At 43.3% G+C, this 17,292-nt stretch overlaps 1 pseudogene; it reads right to left on the minus strand.

Annotated features, from left to right (window-relative positions):
* Positions 1–8,055: 8,055 nt before the first annotated feature.
* On the minus strand, positions 8,056–17,292 carry LOC115101674 (melanocortin receptor 3-like; annotated as a pseudogene).

Consider the following 17,292-nt stretch of genomic DNA (forward strand, 5'->3'; position numbering starts at 1 on the left):
TATTTGAAATATTGTACTGTAGTTTGTCATGTGGACATTAATACAGGTTCATAGTGCTACTCATGCGTACATGGCAAATCGTACCATGCACACACGTTGAGCTTTTATGGTTCCTTTTTTTATTCTTAAATACTTGCAATCATATTCATTGCTCCTGTTTGATACAGCCTGACAGGAGGCCAAAAGCAGCAGCTATTCTTCCTGGGATCCACATTAAACATGAAACATGACATAAAACAGAACATTAATAAACAAGAACAGCTCAAGGACAGAATTACATTAAAAAAATGGCTGATGTAGCCTACATATCAATACATACACACAAACTATCTAGGTCAAATAGGGGAAAGGCGTTGTAGGGTGAGGTGTTGCTTTATCTGTTTTTTAAAAACCAGGTTTGCTGTTCACTTGAGCAATATGAGATGGAAGCGAGTTCCATGCAATAATGTCTCTATATAATACTGTACGCTTTTTAGAATTTGTTCTGCGTTTGCGGACTGTGAAAAGACCCCAAGTGACATGTCTGGTAGGGTAAGTGTGTGTGTCAGAGCTGTGCGTAAGTTTACTATGCAAACAATTTGGAATTTTTAACACATTGTTTCTTGTAAAAAGAAGAAGTGATGCAGTCAGTCTCTCCTCAACTCTTAGCCAAGAGAGCCTGGCATGCACAGTATTTATATTAGATCTCTTATAACAATGAAGAGCAAGACATGCTACTCTGTTCTGGGCCAGCTGCAGCTTAACTAGGTTTATTTCATTTGATTTCATGTGTATAATGGCAGCTAAAAGCTGAATTACAGTAACACATACAATAAACAATTTATTTTTTAAATAAGACGAGATGCAACAAATTGAACAAAATCAAAACGATTTTGGAGGTAGAAGGAACTGAGCAGTGGAGGGAGGAGGGAGCATCTTGGTCACAGTCACAGCCAGGGAGCTCGGTAGTCATATCAGAGTCAGAGACAGGTTCGCAGCCATCAGCACACCTCGCAGTCCCCGACCTCCTCAGCCTCTCCTTATGGAATCCATAGGTAGCTGGCTAGCTACTCCTCTATACTACCAATGTGTAGCACCCACTCGGCTGCTGCTACCAGAATGTCAAGAACTTCGAAAGTTTCTTCAAGTGCAGTCGCAAAAACCATTAAGCGCTATGATGAAACTGGCTCTCATGAGGACCGCCACAGGAAAGGAAGACCCAGAGTTACCTCTGCTGCAGAGGATACGCTCATTAGAGTTACCAGCCTCAGAAATTGCAGCCCAAATAAATGCTTCTCAGAGTTCAAGTAACAGACACATCTCAACATCAACTGTTCAGAGGAGACTGCATGAATCAGGCCTTCATGGTCGAATTGCTGCAAAGAAACCACTAGTAAAGGACACCCATAGGAATAAGAGACTTGCTTGGGCCAAGAAACACGAGCAATGGACATTAGACCGGTGAAAAAGTCTGCTGAGTCCAAATGTTTGATTTTTGGTTCCAACCTCCTATTCTTGACAAAGAAGGAGAGTAATGGAGTGCTGCCTCAGATGACCTGGCCTCCACATTCACTCAACCTTTTTTTTCACCTTTATTTAACCAGGTAAGCTAGTTGAGAACAAGTTCTCATTTGCAACTGTGACCTGGCCAAGATAAAGCATAGCAGTTCGACACATACAACAACACAGAGTTACACATGGAATGAACAAAACATACAGTCAATAATACAGTAGAAAAAAAGAAAACAAAGTCTATATACAGTAAGTGCAAATTAGGTCAAATAAGGGAGTTATAAGGCAATAAATAGGCCATGGTGGCGAAGTAATTACAATATGGCAATTAAACACTGGAATGGTAGATGTGCAAAAGATGGATGTACAAGTAGAGATACTGTGGTGCAAAGGGAGCAAAATAAATAAATACAGTATGGGGATGGGTAGATAGATGGGCTGTATACAGATGGGCCATGAACAGGTGCAGTGATCTGTGAGCTGCTCTGACAGCTGGTGCTTAAAGCTAGTGAGGGAGATGGGAATCTCCAGCTTCAGTGATTTTTGCAGTTCGTTCCAGTCAGTGGCAGCAGAGAACTGGAAGGAAAGGCGACCAAAGGAGGAATTGGCTTTGGGGGTGACCAGTGAGATATACCTGCTGGAGCACGTGCTACGAGTGGGTGCTGCTATGGTGATCAGCGAGCTGAGATAGGGCGGGGCTTTACCTAGCAGAGACTTGTAGATAACCTGTAGCCAGTGGGTTTGGCGATGAGTATGAAGCGAGGGCCAGCCAACGAGAGCGTATAGGTCGCAGTGGTGGGTAGTGTATGGGGCTTTGGTGGCAAAACGGATGGCACTGTGATAGACTACATCCAGTTTGCTGAGTAGAGTGTTGGAGGCTATTTTATAGATGACATCGCCGAAGTCAAGGATCAGTAGGATGGTCAGTTTTACGAGGGTATGTTTGGCAGCATGAGTGAAGGAAGCTTTGTTGCGAAATAGGAAGCCGATTATAGATTTAATTTTTGATTGGAGATGTTTAATGTGAGTCTGGAAGGAGAGTTTACAGTCTAGCGAGACACCTAGCTATTTGTAGTTATCCACGTATTCTAAGTCAGAACCGTCCAGAGTAGTGATGCTGGATGGGCGGGCAGGTGCGGGCAATGATCGGTTGAATAGCATGCATTTAGTTTTATTTGTGTTTAAGGGCAGTTGGAGGCCACGGAAGGAGAGTTGTATGGCATTGAAGCTCGTCTGGAGGTTAGTTAACACAGTGGCCAAAGAAGGGCCAGAAGTATACAGAATGATGTCGTCTGCGTAGAGGTGGATCAGAGAATCACCAGCAGCAAGAGCGACATCATTGATGTATACAGAGAAGAGAGTCGGCCCGAGAATTGAACCCTGTGGTACCCCCATAGAGACTGCCAGAGGTCCGGACAACAGGCCCTCCGATTTGACACACTGAGCTCTATCAGAAGTAGTTAGTGAACCAGGCGAGGCAATCATTTGAGAAACCAAGACTTAAAGAATAACCAGGCATCCTCTACTGTCGGGATGAGGTCAATGTCATTTAGAGAAAAAGCAAGTCCACACCACATTGGGTGAGGCGGGTTGCAGGAGAGTATTTTGAAGTAAGGGTTTAGAAAAATATAAAAAGATATGCGAAGAAAAATATGCAAAAATATATATACATGGGACACGACAAGACGAAGGACAAATACGTCTGACTGCTACGCCATCTTGGAATTGCAGAGTGAAGGAAAAGCAGCCAACAACAACTTCTTCAAGACTGTTGGAAAAGGCCTCCCGGGTGGCGCAGTGGTTAAGGGCGCCAGCTGTGCCATCAGAGTCCCTGGGTTCGCGCCCAGGCTCTGTCGTAACCGGCCATGACCGGGAGGTCCGTGGGGCGACGCACAATTGGCCTAGCGTTGTCCGGGTTAGGGAGGGCTTGGTCGGTAAGGATGTCTCATCGCGCACCAGCGACTCCTGTGGTGGGCCGGGTGCAGTGCGCGCTAACCAAGGTTGCCAGGTGCACGGTGTACCCTCTGACACATTGGTGCGGCTGGCTTCCGGGTTGGATGCGTGCTGTGTTAAGAAGCAGTACGGCTGGCTGGGTTGTGTATCGGAGGACGCATGACTTTCAACCTTCGTCTCTCCCGAGCCCGTACGGGAGTTGTAGCGATGAGACAAGATAGTACAACAATTGGACACCATGAAGTTGGGGAGAAAAAGGGGTCAAATTAAAATTAAAATTAAAATAAATAAAAAGACTGTTGGAAAAGCATTTCAGATGAAGCTGGTTGAGAGAATGCCTAGACTGTGCAAAGATGGGTGGCTACATTGAAGAATCTAACATCTATGCTTCTACACCTGCATTGCTTGCTGTTTGGGGTTTTAGGCTGGGTTTCTGTACAGCACATATATATTTCCTACCATCTAAAACACTTTTTTGGTTACTACATGATTCCATATGTGTTATTTCATAGTTGTCATAGTTATTCTACAATGTAGAAAATAGTACAAATAAAGAAAAACTCTTGAATGAGTAGGTGTTCTAAATCTTTTGACCGGTAGTGTATATCATTAAAAAAAACAGGTAGGGAGAGTGAGCTTGTCCGCGGTGGTATTCAAACCCCAACGTTCTGGGTCGTAGCCCAGTTCAAATCAAATGAAATGTATTTATATAGCCCTTCGTACATTAGCTGATATCTCAAAGTGCTGTACAGAAACCCAGCCTAAAACCCCAAACAGCAAGCAATGCAGGTGTAGAAGCACGGTGCCTAGGAAAAACTCCCTAGAAAGGCCAAAACCTAGAAAGAAACCTAGAGAGGAACCAGGCTATGAGGGGTGGCCAGTCCTCTTCTGGCTGTGCCGGGTGGAGATTATAACAGAACATGGCCAAGATGTTCAAATGTTCATAAATGACCAGCATGGTCAAATAATAATAATCACAGTAGTTGTCAAGGGTGCAGCAAGTCAGCACCTCAGGAGTAAATGTCAGTTGGCTTTTCATAGCCGATCATTAAGAGTATCTCTACCACTCCTGCTGTCTCTGGAGAGTTGAAAACAGCATGTCTGTGACAGGTAGCACGTCCGGTGAACAGGTCAGGATTCCATAGCCGCAGGCAAAACAGTTGACACTGGAGCAGCAGCATGGCCAGGTGGACTGGGGACAGCAAGGAGTCATCATATCAGGTAGTCCTGGGGCATGGTCCTAGGGCTCAGGTCCTCCGAGAGAGAGAAAGAAAGAGAGAAGGAGAGAATTAGAGAACGCACACTTAGATTCACACAGGACACCGAATAGGACAGGAGAAGTACTCCAGATATAACAAACTGACCCTAGCCCCCCGACACAAACTACTGCAGCATAAATACTGGAGGCTGAGACAGGAGGGGTCAGGAGACACTGTGGCCCCATCCGAGGACACCCCCGGACAGGGCCAAACAGGAAGGATACAACCCCATCCACTTTGCCAAAGCACAGCCCCCACACCACTAGAGGGATATCTTCAACCACCAACTTACCATCCTGAGACAAGGCTGAGTATAGCCCACAAAGATCTCCGCCACGGCACAACCCAAGGGGGGCGCCAACCCAGACAGGATGACCACAACAGTGAATCAACCCACTCAGGTGACGCACCCCTTCCAGGGACGGCATGAGAGAGCCCCAGTAAGCCAGTGACTCAGCCCCTGTAATAGGGTTAGAGGCAGAGAATCCCAGTGGAAAGAGGGGAACCGGCCAGGCAGAGACAGCAAGGGCGGTTCGTTGCTCCAGAGCCTTTCCGTTCACCTTCCCACTCCTGGGCCAGACTACACTCAATCATATGACCCACTGAAGAGATGAGTCTTCAGTAAAGACTTAAAGGTTGAGACCGAGTTTGCGTCTCTGACATGGGTAGGCAGACCGTTCCATAAAAATGGATCTCTATAGGAGAAAGCCCTGCCTCCAGCTGTTTGCTTAGAAATTGTAGGGACAATTAGGAGGCCTGCGTCTTGTGACCGTAGCGTACGTGTAGGTATGTACGGCAGGACCAAATCAGAGAGATAGGTAGGAGCAAGCCCATGTAATGCTTTGTAGGTTAGCAGTAAAACCTTTGAAATCAGCCCTTGCTTTGACAGGAAGCCAGTGTAGAGAGACTAGCACTGGAGTAATATGATCAATTTTTTTGGTTATAGTCAGGATTCTAGCAGCCGTATTTAGCACTAACTGAAGTTTATTTAGTGCTTTAATTCTCCCTCAGTGTGTGTCGGCACTATGTGGAATGTATTTTCTACATTTAAATGCACAAAACATTTCTCTTTATGTACAACAGTGTGTAAAACCTGAACGTATGCATAAGATAACGTGTACATTTATGTCATGTGTGTATATCCCTGAAATTAATATAATGTCAGAGGTAGATGGATTCAGTGTAAATACTATTTTATCTGTAGTGAAATCAAGTGACTCTCACTGGCACAGCTTTTGAAGGAAATGGGTAGAAATGGGTCCACACACTGTGCATTAGGCTTAAGTTTGTCTCTATTGATGAGGCAGAATGCATGACATAAACTATTCCACATGTTCACAGATCTAGGGAGCCTGGTTGCAAATCTGTTTGTGCTGTATATGACACTGGCTATTCAGTTGGCTATACAGGCCAGAGAGATCTGGGACCAGGTTATCTATGATTTAAGATCTCTGGTCTTTTCATTTAGGCCCAGGAGCTTCATATGAATTCAAAGTATGGCATTATGCGGAATGAGTTTGGTTTTGTTGGTTTGCTATTCGATAGCTAGACATTTTTGCACCTTTTTCTCCAAAATAACACTTTTTTTTTATTGATTGTTCTATAACCTTATTTTAATTTGGAGTAGAAAGGGGGTTATTTATTTAGGTGTCAGCCAAAGCTTTTCTGTACGTTTGCGCCACCTGATAATGAAGTCTAGTCGGCGACTTAAAAAAAAGAGAGGATATCACACGCCTCAGGAGCCTCAGGAGCAATACAATACAATTCAACCAGCAGCCATGTGCTCTTTACAGACATGTTTCCCACCTGTGCTAAGTCAAATTTTAGGGCAAAACATAAAACCCTTCGAAACATTGATTTATCACTTCATGGATACAGCCGTGTCAATGGTGTTACTATTATGATTTGTGACACGTTTTATTTATTTGTCAGATATATTTTTTTACATTGATTTTATCATCAGTTATAGACAGTGCATTACACTTTGATGAATGTTTTTGGTTCAGAACAACTCCACAAAGGTGGACTTTAAATCTCGCCATACTCACCCAAATGCCTCGTTTGGGTAGAGATAAAATAGTTATCCTTTTGGGCCTATATGAAAGCAGAACACTAAGACGATCCTACACACAGCTAATGGAGCACTTTTTATGCAGAGATACGCATATTGATTGTTTAACTGTTTAGAGTGTAAAAGTGTTAAATAAACGTAAGGGTATACTTAAAGTCAGGTTAGTTTGGTGAGAACTAGTCTGTGTGTATTTGTTTGTGTCATTGACTATGGGAGGGCCAGCGACGACAAATCTGGTAATGACAGAGGACATTGCCATCAAAATCTCAATTGCCATCAAAATCCATTACATTACATTTACATTTAAGTCATTTAGCAGACGCTCTTATCCAGAGCGACTTACAAATCCCTACTCAATTGTGCTGAAAGTACTAAGGCAACCTGTGATTTGATGAATGGATATATTTTTATTGACTAACTCATCTCAAGTGTTCAGTGTTGCATTCATTGGATTTGACTTGACTTGGTCTTCCCAGTCCCTGTTGCACAGGAAGCCTCGTACGTATGAGTGTTTATTGTTCACCTGTGTAGGTGCAGGTCATCTTCAACATTAGCTAATTATTTTCAATGTACCACAGGTGTACACTGATGGCATCAGTTTGTTTGTTTTCATTCAAGTATATCCGCTTCAGCTGAGTGTTGCAGGCAAAGGAGAAATATTTATTTCAATTATCAAACAATGAATAAATAAATAACTTTAAATATGGATATCTCCCTTTACTCCCACTCTATATTCTTGAATATAGGCATGTGAAGACTTGGGTATCTTCATTAATTAATTCCATAAATGTTACAAATTATCACCAAATTAACACCAAAGTATGAATTGTTTCCAGCACAGTGAGTACTACATGATTATTCTTACTGTCATTTTATTTACAGCGGCAGTTTATAATTTCATATATTTAAAACTTGTGTCTGAGAGAATTTTATTGTCTAAAGAGATAGCCTTGAATTGTACACAGCATCTCCCTCACCCTATCTTGGTTCTTGCAGGTGGCTGTGACCTCCTCAGACCAATTGACAGTACGCCCAGAACATTGCTCTGGGAACCAAAAGGAGTATCTCAGTTTCAAGTTCCCAGCCTTGAGAGAAGAAGCCTTGTCAGTCACATGCAGGAACCATCGTTAATAATGCATAATAAAAATCATGCTTAAATGACTTGTTTGTGTAGCAGTATATAATGACTGAAAGGAACGCCCTTTTCAGAGTTTTCATCAAGCTTGGAATGAGTTTGTGAACCTCAAAGGGAATACATTTGTAAGTCGCTCTGGATAAGAGCGTCTGCTAAATGACTTAAATGTAAATGTAAATGTAGAGCATTGCAGTAGTCTAACCTAGAAGTGACAAAAGCATGGATTCATTTTTCTGCATCATTTTTGGACAGAAAGTTTCTGATTTTTGCAATGTTACGTAGATGGAAAAAAGCTGTCCTCGAAATGGTCTTGATATGTTCTTCAAAAGAGAGATCAGGGTCCAGAGAAATGCCGAGGTCCTTCACAGTTTTATTTGAGACGATTAATTGTCAGATTCAACAGAAGATCTCTTTGTTTCTTGGGACCTAGAACAAGCATCTCTGTTTTGTCCGAGTTTAATAGTAGAAAGTTTGCAGCCATCCACTTCCTTATGTCTGAAACATGCTTCTAGCGAGGGCAATTTTGGGGCTTCACCATGTTTCATTGAAATGTACAGCTGTGTGTCATCCGCATAGCAGTGAAAATTAACATTATGTTTTCGAATAACATCCCCAAGAGGTAAAATATATAGTGAAAACAATAGTGGTCCTAAAACGGAACCTTGAGGAACACCGAAATTTACAGTTGATTTGTCAGAGGACAAACCATTCACAGAGACAAACTGATATCTTTCCGACAGATAAGATCTAAACCAGGCCAGAACTTGTCCGTGTAGACCAATTTGGGTTTCCAATCTCTCCAAAAGAATGTGGTGATCGATGGTATCAAAAGCAGCACTAAGGTCTAGGAGCACGAGGACAGATGCAGAGCCTCGGTCCGATGCCATTAAAATGTCATTTACCACCTGCACAAGTGCCGTCTCAGTGCTATGATGGGGTCTAAAACCAGACTGAAGCATTTCGTATACATTGTTTGTCTTCAGGAAGGCAGTGAGTTGCTGCGCAACAGCCTTCTCTAAAAATGTTGAGAGGAATGGAAGATTCGATATAGGCCGATAGTTTTTTATATTTTCTGGGTCAAGGTTTGGCTTTTTCAAGAGAGGCTTTATTACTGCCACTTTTAGTGAGTTTGGCACACATCCGGTGGATAGAGAGCCGTTTATTATGTTCAACATAGGAGGGCCAAGCACAGGAAGCAGCTCTTTCAGTAGTTTAGTTGGAATAGGGTCCAGTATGCAGCTTGAAGGTTTAGAGGCCATGATTATTTTCATCATTGTGTCAAGAGATATAGTACTAAAACACTTGAGCGTCTCTCTTGATCCTAGGTCCTGGCAGAGTTGTGCAGACTCAGGACAACTGAGGTTTGGAGGAATACGCAGATTTAAAGAGGAGTCCGTCATTTGCTTTCTAATAATCATAATATTTTCCTCAAATAAGTTCATGAATTTATCACTGCTAAAGTGAAAGTCATCCTCTCTTGGGGAATGCTGCTTTTTAGTTAGCTTTGCGACAGTATCAAAAAGGAATTTCGTATTGTTCTTATTTTCCTCAATTAAGTTAGAAAAATAGGATGATCGAGCAGCAGTAAGGGCTCTTCGGTACTGCACGGTACTGTCTTTCCAAGCTAGTCGGAAGACTTCCAGTTTGGTGTGGCGCCATTTCCGTTCCAATTTTCTGGAAGCTTGCTTCAGAGCTCGGGTATTTTCTGTGTACCAGGGAGCTAGTTTCTTATGAGAATTTTTTTTAGTTTTTAGGGGTGCAACTGCATCTAGGGTATTGCGCAAGGTTAAATTGAGTTCCTCAGTTAGGTGGTTAACTGATTTTTGTCCTCTGGCGTCCTTGGGTAGACAGAGGGAATCTGGAAGGACATCAAGGAATCTTTGTGTTGTCTGTGAATTTATAGCACGATTACTCACCTCAGACTGATGTCCCAACAGAAAGTAGAACAAGAGTTTCCAGGCTGGGCAGGGCCTGGAAACTAACCATTATACTCGCCAACGCAGCACACAAACCAAACAACAAAGGCAACCAATACTGGACCTATCTAACTCAAACAAAATATGCAAACCAAACACATACCTCCACGGTCTCCAAAACCAATATGTTCAAAAATCCCAGATGAGCCCCCACTTGTCACAAACCGGCTCAAAGCCCGTAACAAAAGGGAGACAACGTGGAGATAAGGAGTAACAAAATATATATTTATTAAATAAGTAACTAAGTATAATATACAATGGTGTGTAATCAGTAGTGTAAGTGCGTGTTTTGCATGCATGGGATAACGCAGGGTGTTGAAAGATGCTAAAGCAAACAACCAAAAGGCCACCAAGAAACACAACAAAATCTATAAAGGTGTCTGCATGGAGAGTCTCTTCCATGAATGTGGAAGAGGTCTATTTATCCTGGGGCACACCTGGCCCAGGTGTTTCCCATGTAGCTGACGACCCTCCCAACGCCGCCCACCGGCATCCTAATAAGGAAACAAGAACAAAGAGAGAATACGGCAGACAGAGTGGGAGGGTCGTCACAGGAAAAACATCAACATCCACAACATTTATTCCATGGGACAAAACTTGGTCCAGAGTATGACTGTGACAGTGAGTAGGTCTAGAGACATGTTGGACAAAACCCACTGAGTCGATGATGGCTTTTGGAGTGGGTCTGGGGACTTTTCCATGTTTATATTAAAGTTGGCATCAACTGGGCCACAAAACAAAGTTTGTGTGGCAGAGTCGATCTCGGCGCTAATAAACACAATGTCACTACAATATTTAACTAAATAAATCACACTGGAGTTAAATCATTCACTTTTTACTGTTTTCTTCTCACATTTTCACAAACACAAAGCCACTAAGCCAAACCTGCACGTCCAAATACACAGATGTGCAGGTACAAATACACAGACGTGCAGGTCCAAATATACAGCACATAAAACTTCCACGTTCAAAGCCTATTCTGTGCCATTTCTAAAATGTGGAAAAACTACAACACTCAGTATTTACAGTGGAAAATCCTGCAAGTTGCACTGAAACAACACAGGATCTCCTTGAAGTTTGTGCGCATCTCAAGGCTGCGGAAGGCATAGATGACGGGGTCTATGACATAGTTACACATGATGAGCACCAGGTAGGTAGTGAAGTGGGACATGTAGCAGACACAGAGTGGGTTCTTGGGACAGGTGATAAGGAGGATGAGGTGGAGGAAGAAAGGTGCCCAGCAGCAGACGAACACCCCCAGAAGAATGGTGATGGTGACCGCTCCTTCATGCAGGTCCTCTGGGGAACCACACCCTCTACAGGCAGAGCAGCGATGCGCTTGATGTGCAGCCTCATCAGCAGAAACATGTGAACGTACAGAGTGACCATGAGCACCAGCATGGTGAAGAACATGATGATCAGACACACAATGACTGCCTTGCTCTCTGAGTAGACGATGAAGACTATCCCACAGACACACATGTCAGCCAGATCCCCCCCCCCCCCCCCCCCCCCGATGGCCAGGAGAGCCCGTCGCATTGTCACGATGCTGTGGTAGCGCAGGGCATAGAAGATGGTCACGTAACAGTCAATGGCGATAATTAGAAGGTTACAAATTGAGGCCACCAGAGAGATACAGATTGTGGAGTCAAAGAAGTTGTCCATGAGTTGAATAAAGTGGTCGTCCGCCACTATCAACCGACTGTTCAGTGCAGCAATTACCACCGTCTCTAGTGAGTTGGAGACACTCACCAGCATGTCAGCAGCAGCAAGACTACAAAAGACGACGTACATGGGTGAATGGAGGTTCTTGTTCTTCACCATCGCCGATATCACCAAGATGTTCTCTAGAAGGCTGATGATCCCTAGTGTCAGGAACACCTCAGCCTGGATGTGGACCAGCTCACCCAGACCAGGCTCAATGCCGGTGCCGGTCCAGTTCCCATGCTGGTCTTCCCTGGCCAGAGACTCCCTATTAGTCTCATTGAGCCGAAGGTCCGGCGGCAGCAGATGTCTGTAAGTGTTGTTCATCTGGTGGTAATTTAGACAACAGTTTACAGAGGGAGATGCCGTGATGCAGGAATACAAGGTAATGAGAGAGCCACCTGCCCCTTAAGAACCTCTTCTGGAGCACTGCTGCTGGATGCTCCTCCTTTTAGATCACAGCTAGAGAGAACTGTGGTTTCTCCTGAGCCCTGAGAGCCCTTTCAGCTGCCCCGGTCCAATGAACACAGCCTGGACCTGGGTGCTTGTGCAGACATACACAGACACACACATTCACTCAAGTGCACACACAGACACACAGACACACACACATTCAATAGTTTGACATTGACTAAGTTTTCACATTATACAACTTTCCCTTCACCTGATAATACTTCATCGATGACATTCGTTCTATTTGACTGCCTTCTTGAAGGTAAAAATATCCCAGCCAATTGAGAAACTTAGAGTAAATTAAACTGGCAAAACCGATGGTGCATGTAAAATCAAAATAGAGAAGTATCATTGTTTCAAAAGTAGCTACAGTATTTTGCACCAAATCATGTAAAGCCAAAGGCGATGTGGTTATACACACACACACACACACACACACACACACACAAGACATTTTTTGTATTTAGGTCTAACAGTGGATAGAACCTGAGACCTACTGTATGTCCTTAATCTCTATGAAACTTGTCAGAACATATAGGCATTACAACAACCTTTTCTTGGCTCAGGAACCATCTGTTTGCATTTCATCCAACATAGCATTACACAACTGGATTTTCCTTTTTTATGATCTTTAAATAATGAGTTGGGCAGACAGTTGATGTGTAACCAAGCTGAAGATGCCAATATTCAGGGTCATGAATACCGACTCGTAGCATTCATGTCTGTAGCCATGAAATGCATTGAAAGGATGGACATGGTTCACATCAACCCCATTATTCCAGAAACCCTAGACCCACTCCAATTTGCATACTGCCCTAACAGATCCACAGATGATGCCATCTCTATTGCACTCCACACTGCCCTTTCCCAACTGGACAAAAGGAACACCTATGTGAGAATGCTATTCATTGACTACAGCTCAGCGTTCAACACCATAGTGGCCTCAAAGCTCATCAATAAGCTAAGGACCCCGGGACTAAACACCTGCCTCTGCAACTGGATCCTGGACTTCCTAACGGGCCGACCCAAGGTGGTAAGGGTACAGTTGAAGTCGGAAGTTTACATACACTTAGGTTGGAGTCATTAAAACTTGTTTTTCAAGCACTCCACACATTTCTTGTTAACAAACTATAGTTTTGGCAGGCCGGTTAAGACATCAACTTTGTGCAAACAATAGTATGCAGGTATAAACACCATGGAACCACACAGCCGTCACACCGCTCAGGAAGGAGACGCGTTCTGTCTCCTAGAGATGAACGTACTTTGGTGCGAAAAGTGCAAATCAATCCCAGAACAACAGCAAAGGACATTGTGAAGATGCTGGAGGAAACAGGTACAAAAGTATCTATATCCACAGTAAAACTAATCCTATATCGACATAACCTGAAAGGCTGCTCAGCAAAGAAGAAGCCACTGCTCCAAAACCAACATAAAAAAGCCAGACTACGGTTTGCAACTGCACATGGGGTCAAAGATTGTACTTTTTGGAAAAATGTCCTCTGGTCTGATGAAACAAAAATAGAACTGTTTGGCCATAATGACCATCGTTATGTTTGGAGGGAAAAGGGGGAGGCTTGCAAGCCGAAGAACACCACCACGACCGTGAAGCACGGGGGTGGCAGCATCATGTCAGCATCATGTTGTGGGGGTGCATTGCTGCAGAGGGACTGGTGCACTTCACAAAATAGATGGCATAGTGAGGGAGGAAATTATGTAGATGGCAATTATGTAGATATATTGAAGCAACATCAGTCAGCAAGTTAAAGCTTGGTCGCAAATGGGTCTTCCAAATAGACAATGACCCCAAGCATACTTACAAAGTTGTGGCAAAATAGCTAAAGGACAACAAAGTCAAGGAATTGGAGTGGCCATCACAAAGCCCTGACCTCAATCCTATTGAAAATTTGTGTGTGGAACTGAAAAGGCGTGTGCGAGCAAGGAGGCCTACAATCCTGATTCAGTTACACCAGCTCTGTCAGGAGAAATGGGCCAAAATTCACCCAACTTATTGTGGGAAGCTTGTGGAAGGCTACCAGAAACATTTGACCCAAGTTAAACAATTTAAAGGCAATGCTACCAAATAGCAATTGAGTGTATGTAAACTTCTGACCCACTGGGAATGTGATGAAAGAAATAAAAGCTGAAATAAATAATTCTCTCTACTATTATTCTGACATTTCACATTCTTAAAATAAAGTGGTGATCCTAACTGACCTAAAACAGGTCATTTTTACTGGGATTAAATGTCAGGAATTGTGAAAAACTGAGTTTCAATGTATTCGGCTAAGGTGTATGTAAACTTCTGACTTCAACTGTAGGTAACAACACATCCGCCACGCTGATCCTCAACAGAGGGGCCCCTCAGGGGTGCGTGCTCAGTCCCCTCCTGTACTCCCTGTTCACTCTTGACTGCACGGCCAGGCAGTACTCCAACACTATCATAAAGTTTGCTGATCACAACAGTGGTAGGCCTGATCACCGACAAAGATGAGACAGCCGTGTGGTGCCAGGACAACAACCTCTCCCTCAACTTGATCAAGAGAAAGGAGATGATTGTGGACTACAGGAAAAAGAGGACCAAGCACGCCCCCATTCTCATCGACGGGGCTGTAGTGGAGCTGGTTGAGAGCTTCAAGTTCCTTGGTGACCAACAAACTAACATGGTCCAAGCACACCAAGACAGTCGTGAAGAGGGCACGACAAAACCTATTCCCTCTCAGGAGACTGAAAAGATTTGGCATGGGTCCTCATATCCTCAAAAGGTTCTACAGCTGCACCATCGAGAGCATACAGACTGGTTGCATCACTGCCTGGTATGGCAAATGCTCAGTCTCTGAACCTCAAGGCACTACAGAGGGTAGTGCGTACGGCGAAGTACATCACTGGGGCAAAGATTCCTGCCATCCAGAACCTCTATACCAGGCAGTGTCAGAGGAAGGCCCTAAAAATTGTCAAAGACTCCAGCCACCCTAGTCATAGACGGTTCTCTCTGCTACCGCACGGCAAGCAGTACCGGAGCACCAAGTCTAGGTCCAAGAGACTTCTAAACAGCTTCTACCCCCAAGCCATAAGGCTCGGAGAACATCTAATCAAATGGCTACACAGACTATTTGCATTGCCCCCCCCCCTCTTTTACACTGCTGCTACTCTCTGTTGTTATCATCTGTCACAGATCCCTCTGGTACTGTTGATCATTCCGTGCACCAGTTTCGGAGGTCTACGTCATCGGCCTCTAGGCACTGAACTGTGTCATTACGCACACCTGGTTCCTATTCCTCGCTGATTGTATTTGTATAAATGTGCCCTTTGTTTCTCCATTGGGCTGTCGATTATTGTTCCAATGTCCGTTGTTCCTGTGCTGTGTTGTTTTGGCTTTCGTGCTGTTTGGATGTGCATATATGTTTACGGGTCTCGTCCCATGGTGTATCATTGTGCGCTTGTGTTTTTCAGGACTCGTAGGTAGTTTCACTGTAAGGTTTGATTTGATTTGATGGCAGGTATAAAGCAAAAAATAGGGGGGAAACCTGTCCTTTGGGAATTGCCGAAGTCTACCCAGGTTTTCGATATGAGTACTTCATACTCACTATTTCATTTGGAATAACTGAATGGAACAAATTGATCTGTGATGAAATATGATCTAAAGTACACTGTACCTTTTTTCAATCTTAGAGTAGAGTTGCTTAGTTGCACTGTCTGCTAAGGGTAAACCACTATGACTATGTCATGGTCTAATCTGATTCATCAGACACAATCAGCATGGGGACGAGGTTATGGTTAGTCCACTGCCAGTGCCTATGGCTGACTGAGTCTCTAACTATCTCCTAACTTACAGTGACCTGCATCCACCTTGTCATTCTGATTATGTTCTATAGCTGGAAGAATCTGTTCTATAGCTATTACTATTGGGCAAAACGTAACCCAAAACACAACCAAAACAGACCACAATTGCATCCAACTAGTTTTTAGAGATCACAAGCTTGATGTAGTCATTGTGTGGAAGGAATATGGGACCAAATACTAAACTTTTGACTGCTTTCCTACAACATAAGTACATTTTCAAAAATACTTATGACTTCTTCACATGGGGGTATTAAATAGATAAAGTGCTTTATTTATTTATTATTTATAAACGGTAAATCGGGTATGAAAATATCCTTAAAGGTACAATCAGCTGTTACTTCAGTACATACATTTTTGACCTACAAATTCATGATTCTTGATTCTTGATGAATATAACTCATGAGCCCAGTTCAACTGTCATACCCCATCAGAACCCAAAATATAAGCGTATTTTACTCCAATGTCTGTAAACAAAGAAAATGTCAACAAAACATTGGTTAAAACTATAATATTTTGATATCATGGATGTTCAACCCTTGCATCATAACTCTGTCTATGAATTTGAGAGTGATTCAATTTCTCCGGCCCCCATCCCTCAGCTTTTTACAGAACCAGCGGTGAGGAGGCAGGTTTAGTGTTGTTTCTACTGCTGATTACTGCTTTAAGTCAAATGTGACATTCTGTAGGCTACTGTAGTCTCATATGAAACATTTGATCTCAAATCCAAAATGCTGGATTATTCAGACAAACAAAACAGTTTAGCTTCACTGTCCAAATACATATGGAAGGGAGTGTACCCCACAAACCGTTTTTTTCCTTCAGTTTTTATGTATGACACATGTTGACACTAGATGGCACCTCTGCATCGCAGAGAATAGTTCAACAGTGGAAAGCGCTACTTATTCCTGTGATCAAGAGCAATAGAGGGTTGGCTCTGACCTCTATGAGGCCATCAGACTGGTGCCAGCAGAGACCGTTTCTTGCCAGGCCAGGGTAGTTATGAATGGCTTTAGAAAGTCAAAGAGAGAGGGAGCTTTTCCCGTGGGAGAGAAGCGAGCCTGCCATTACCTTCTTTTGAGAAGTGCCAAAACAGAGAGTCAGTTGTCACTAGTTACCACAGCCACAATGTAAAAATGGACTATATCGTAAAAATGTGCTTGAGCAAGGGTTAGGCATAAGGTTAGCAGTGTGGTTAAGGTTAGTGTTAGGTTTAAAATCAGATTTTAAGAATATACATTTTAGAAGTAGGCGGGGTTTAGTCATAATTATGACTTTGTTTTTAAAACAAGCCAGCTCACCCGTGATACAAGTCAGTATTCAAGGTCCATCCATGTGTGAAGATGTCGGGAGATGACATGGAAACTGGCTACTAGGGGCAACAGTAAGCATCTGATTCCAAAGGTTGCAGGT

The sequence above is a fragment of the Oncorhynchus nerka genome, linkage group LG20 (assembly GCF_034236695.1).
Source record: "Oncorhynchus nerka isolate Pitt River linkage group LG20, Oner_Uvic_2.0, whole genome shotgun sequence".
Taxonomy (NCBI): domain Eukaryota; kingdom Metazoa; phylum Chordata; class Actinopteri; order Salmoniformes; family Salmonidae; genus Oncorhynchus; species Oncorhynchus nerka.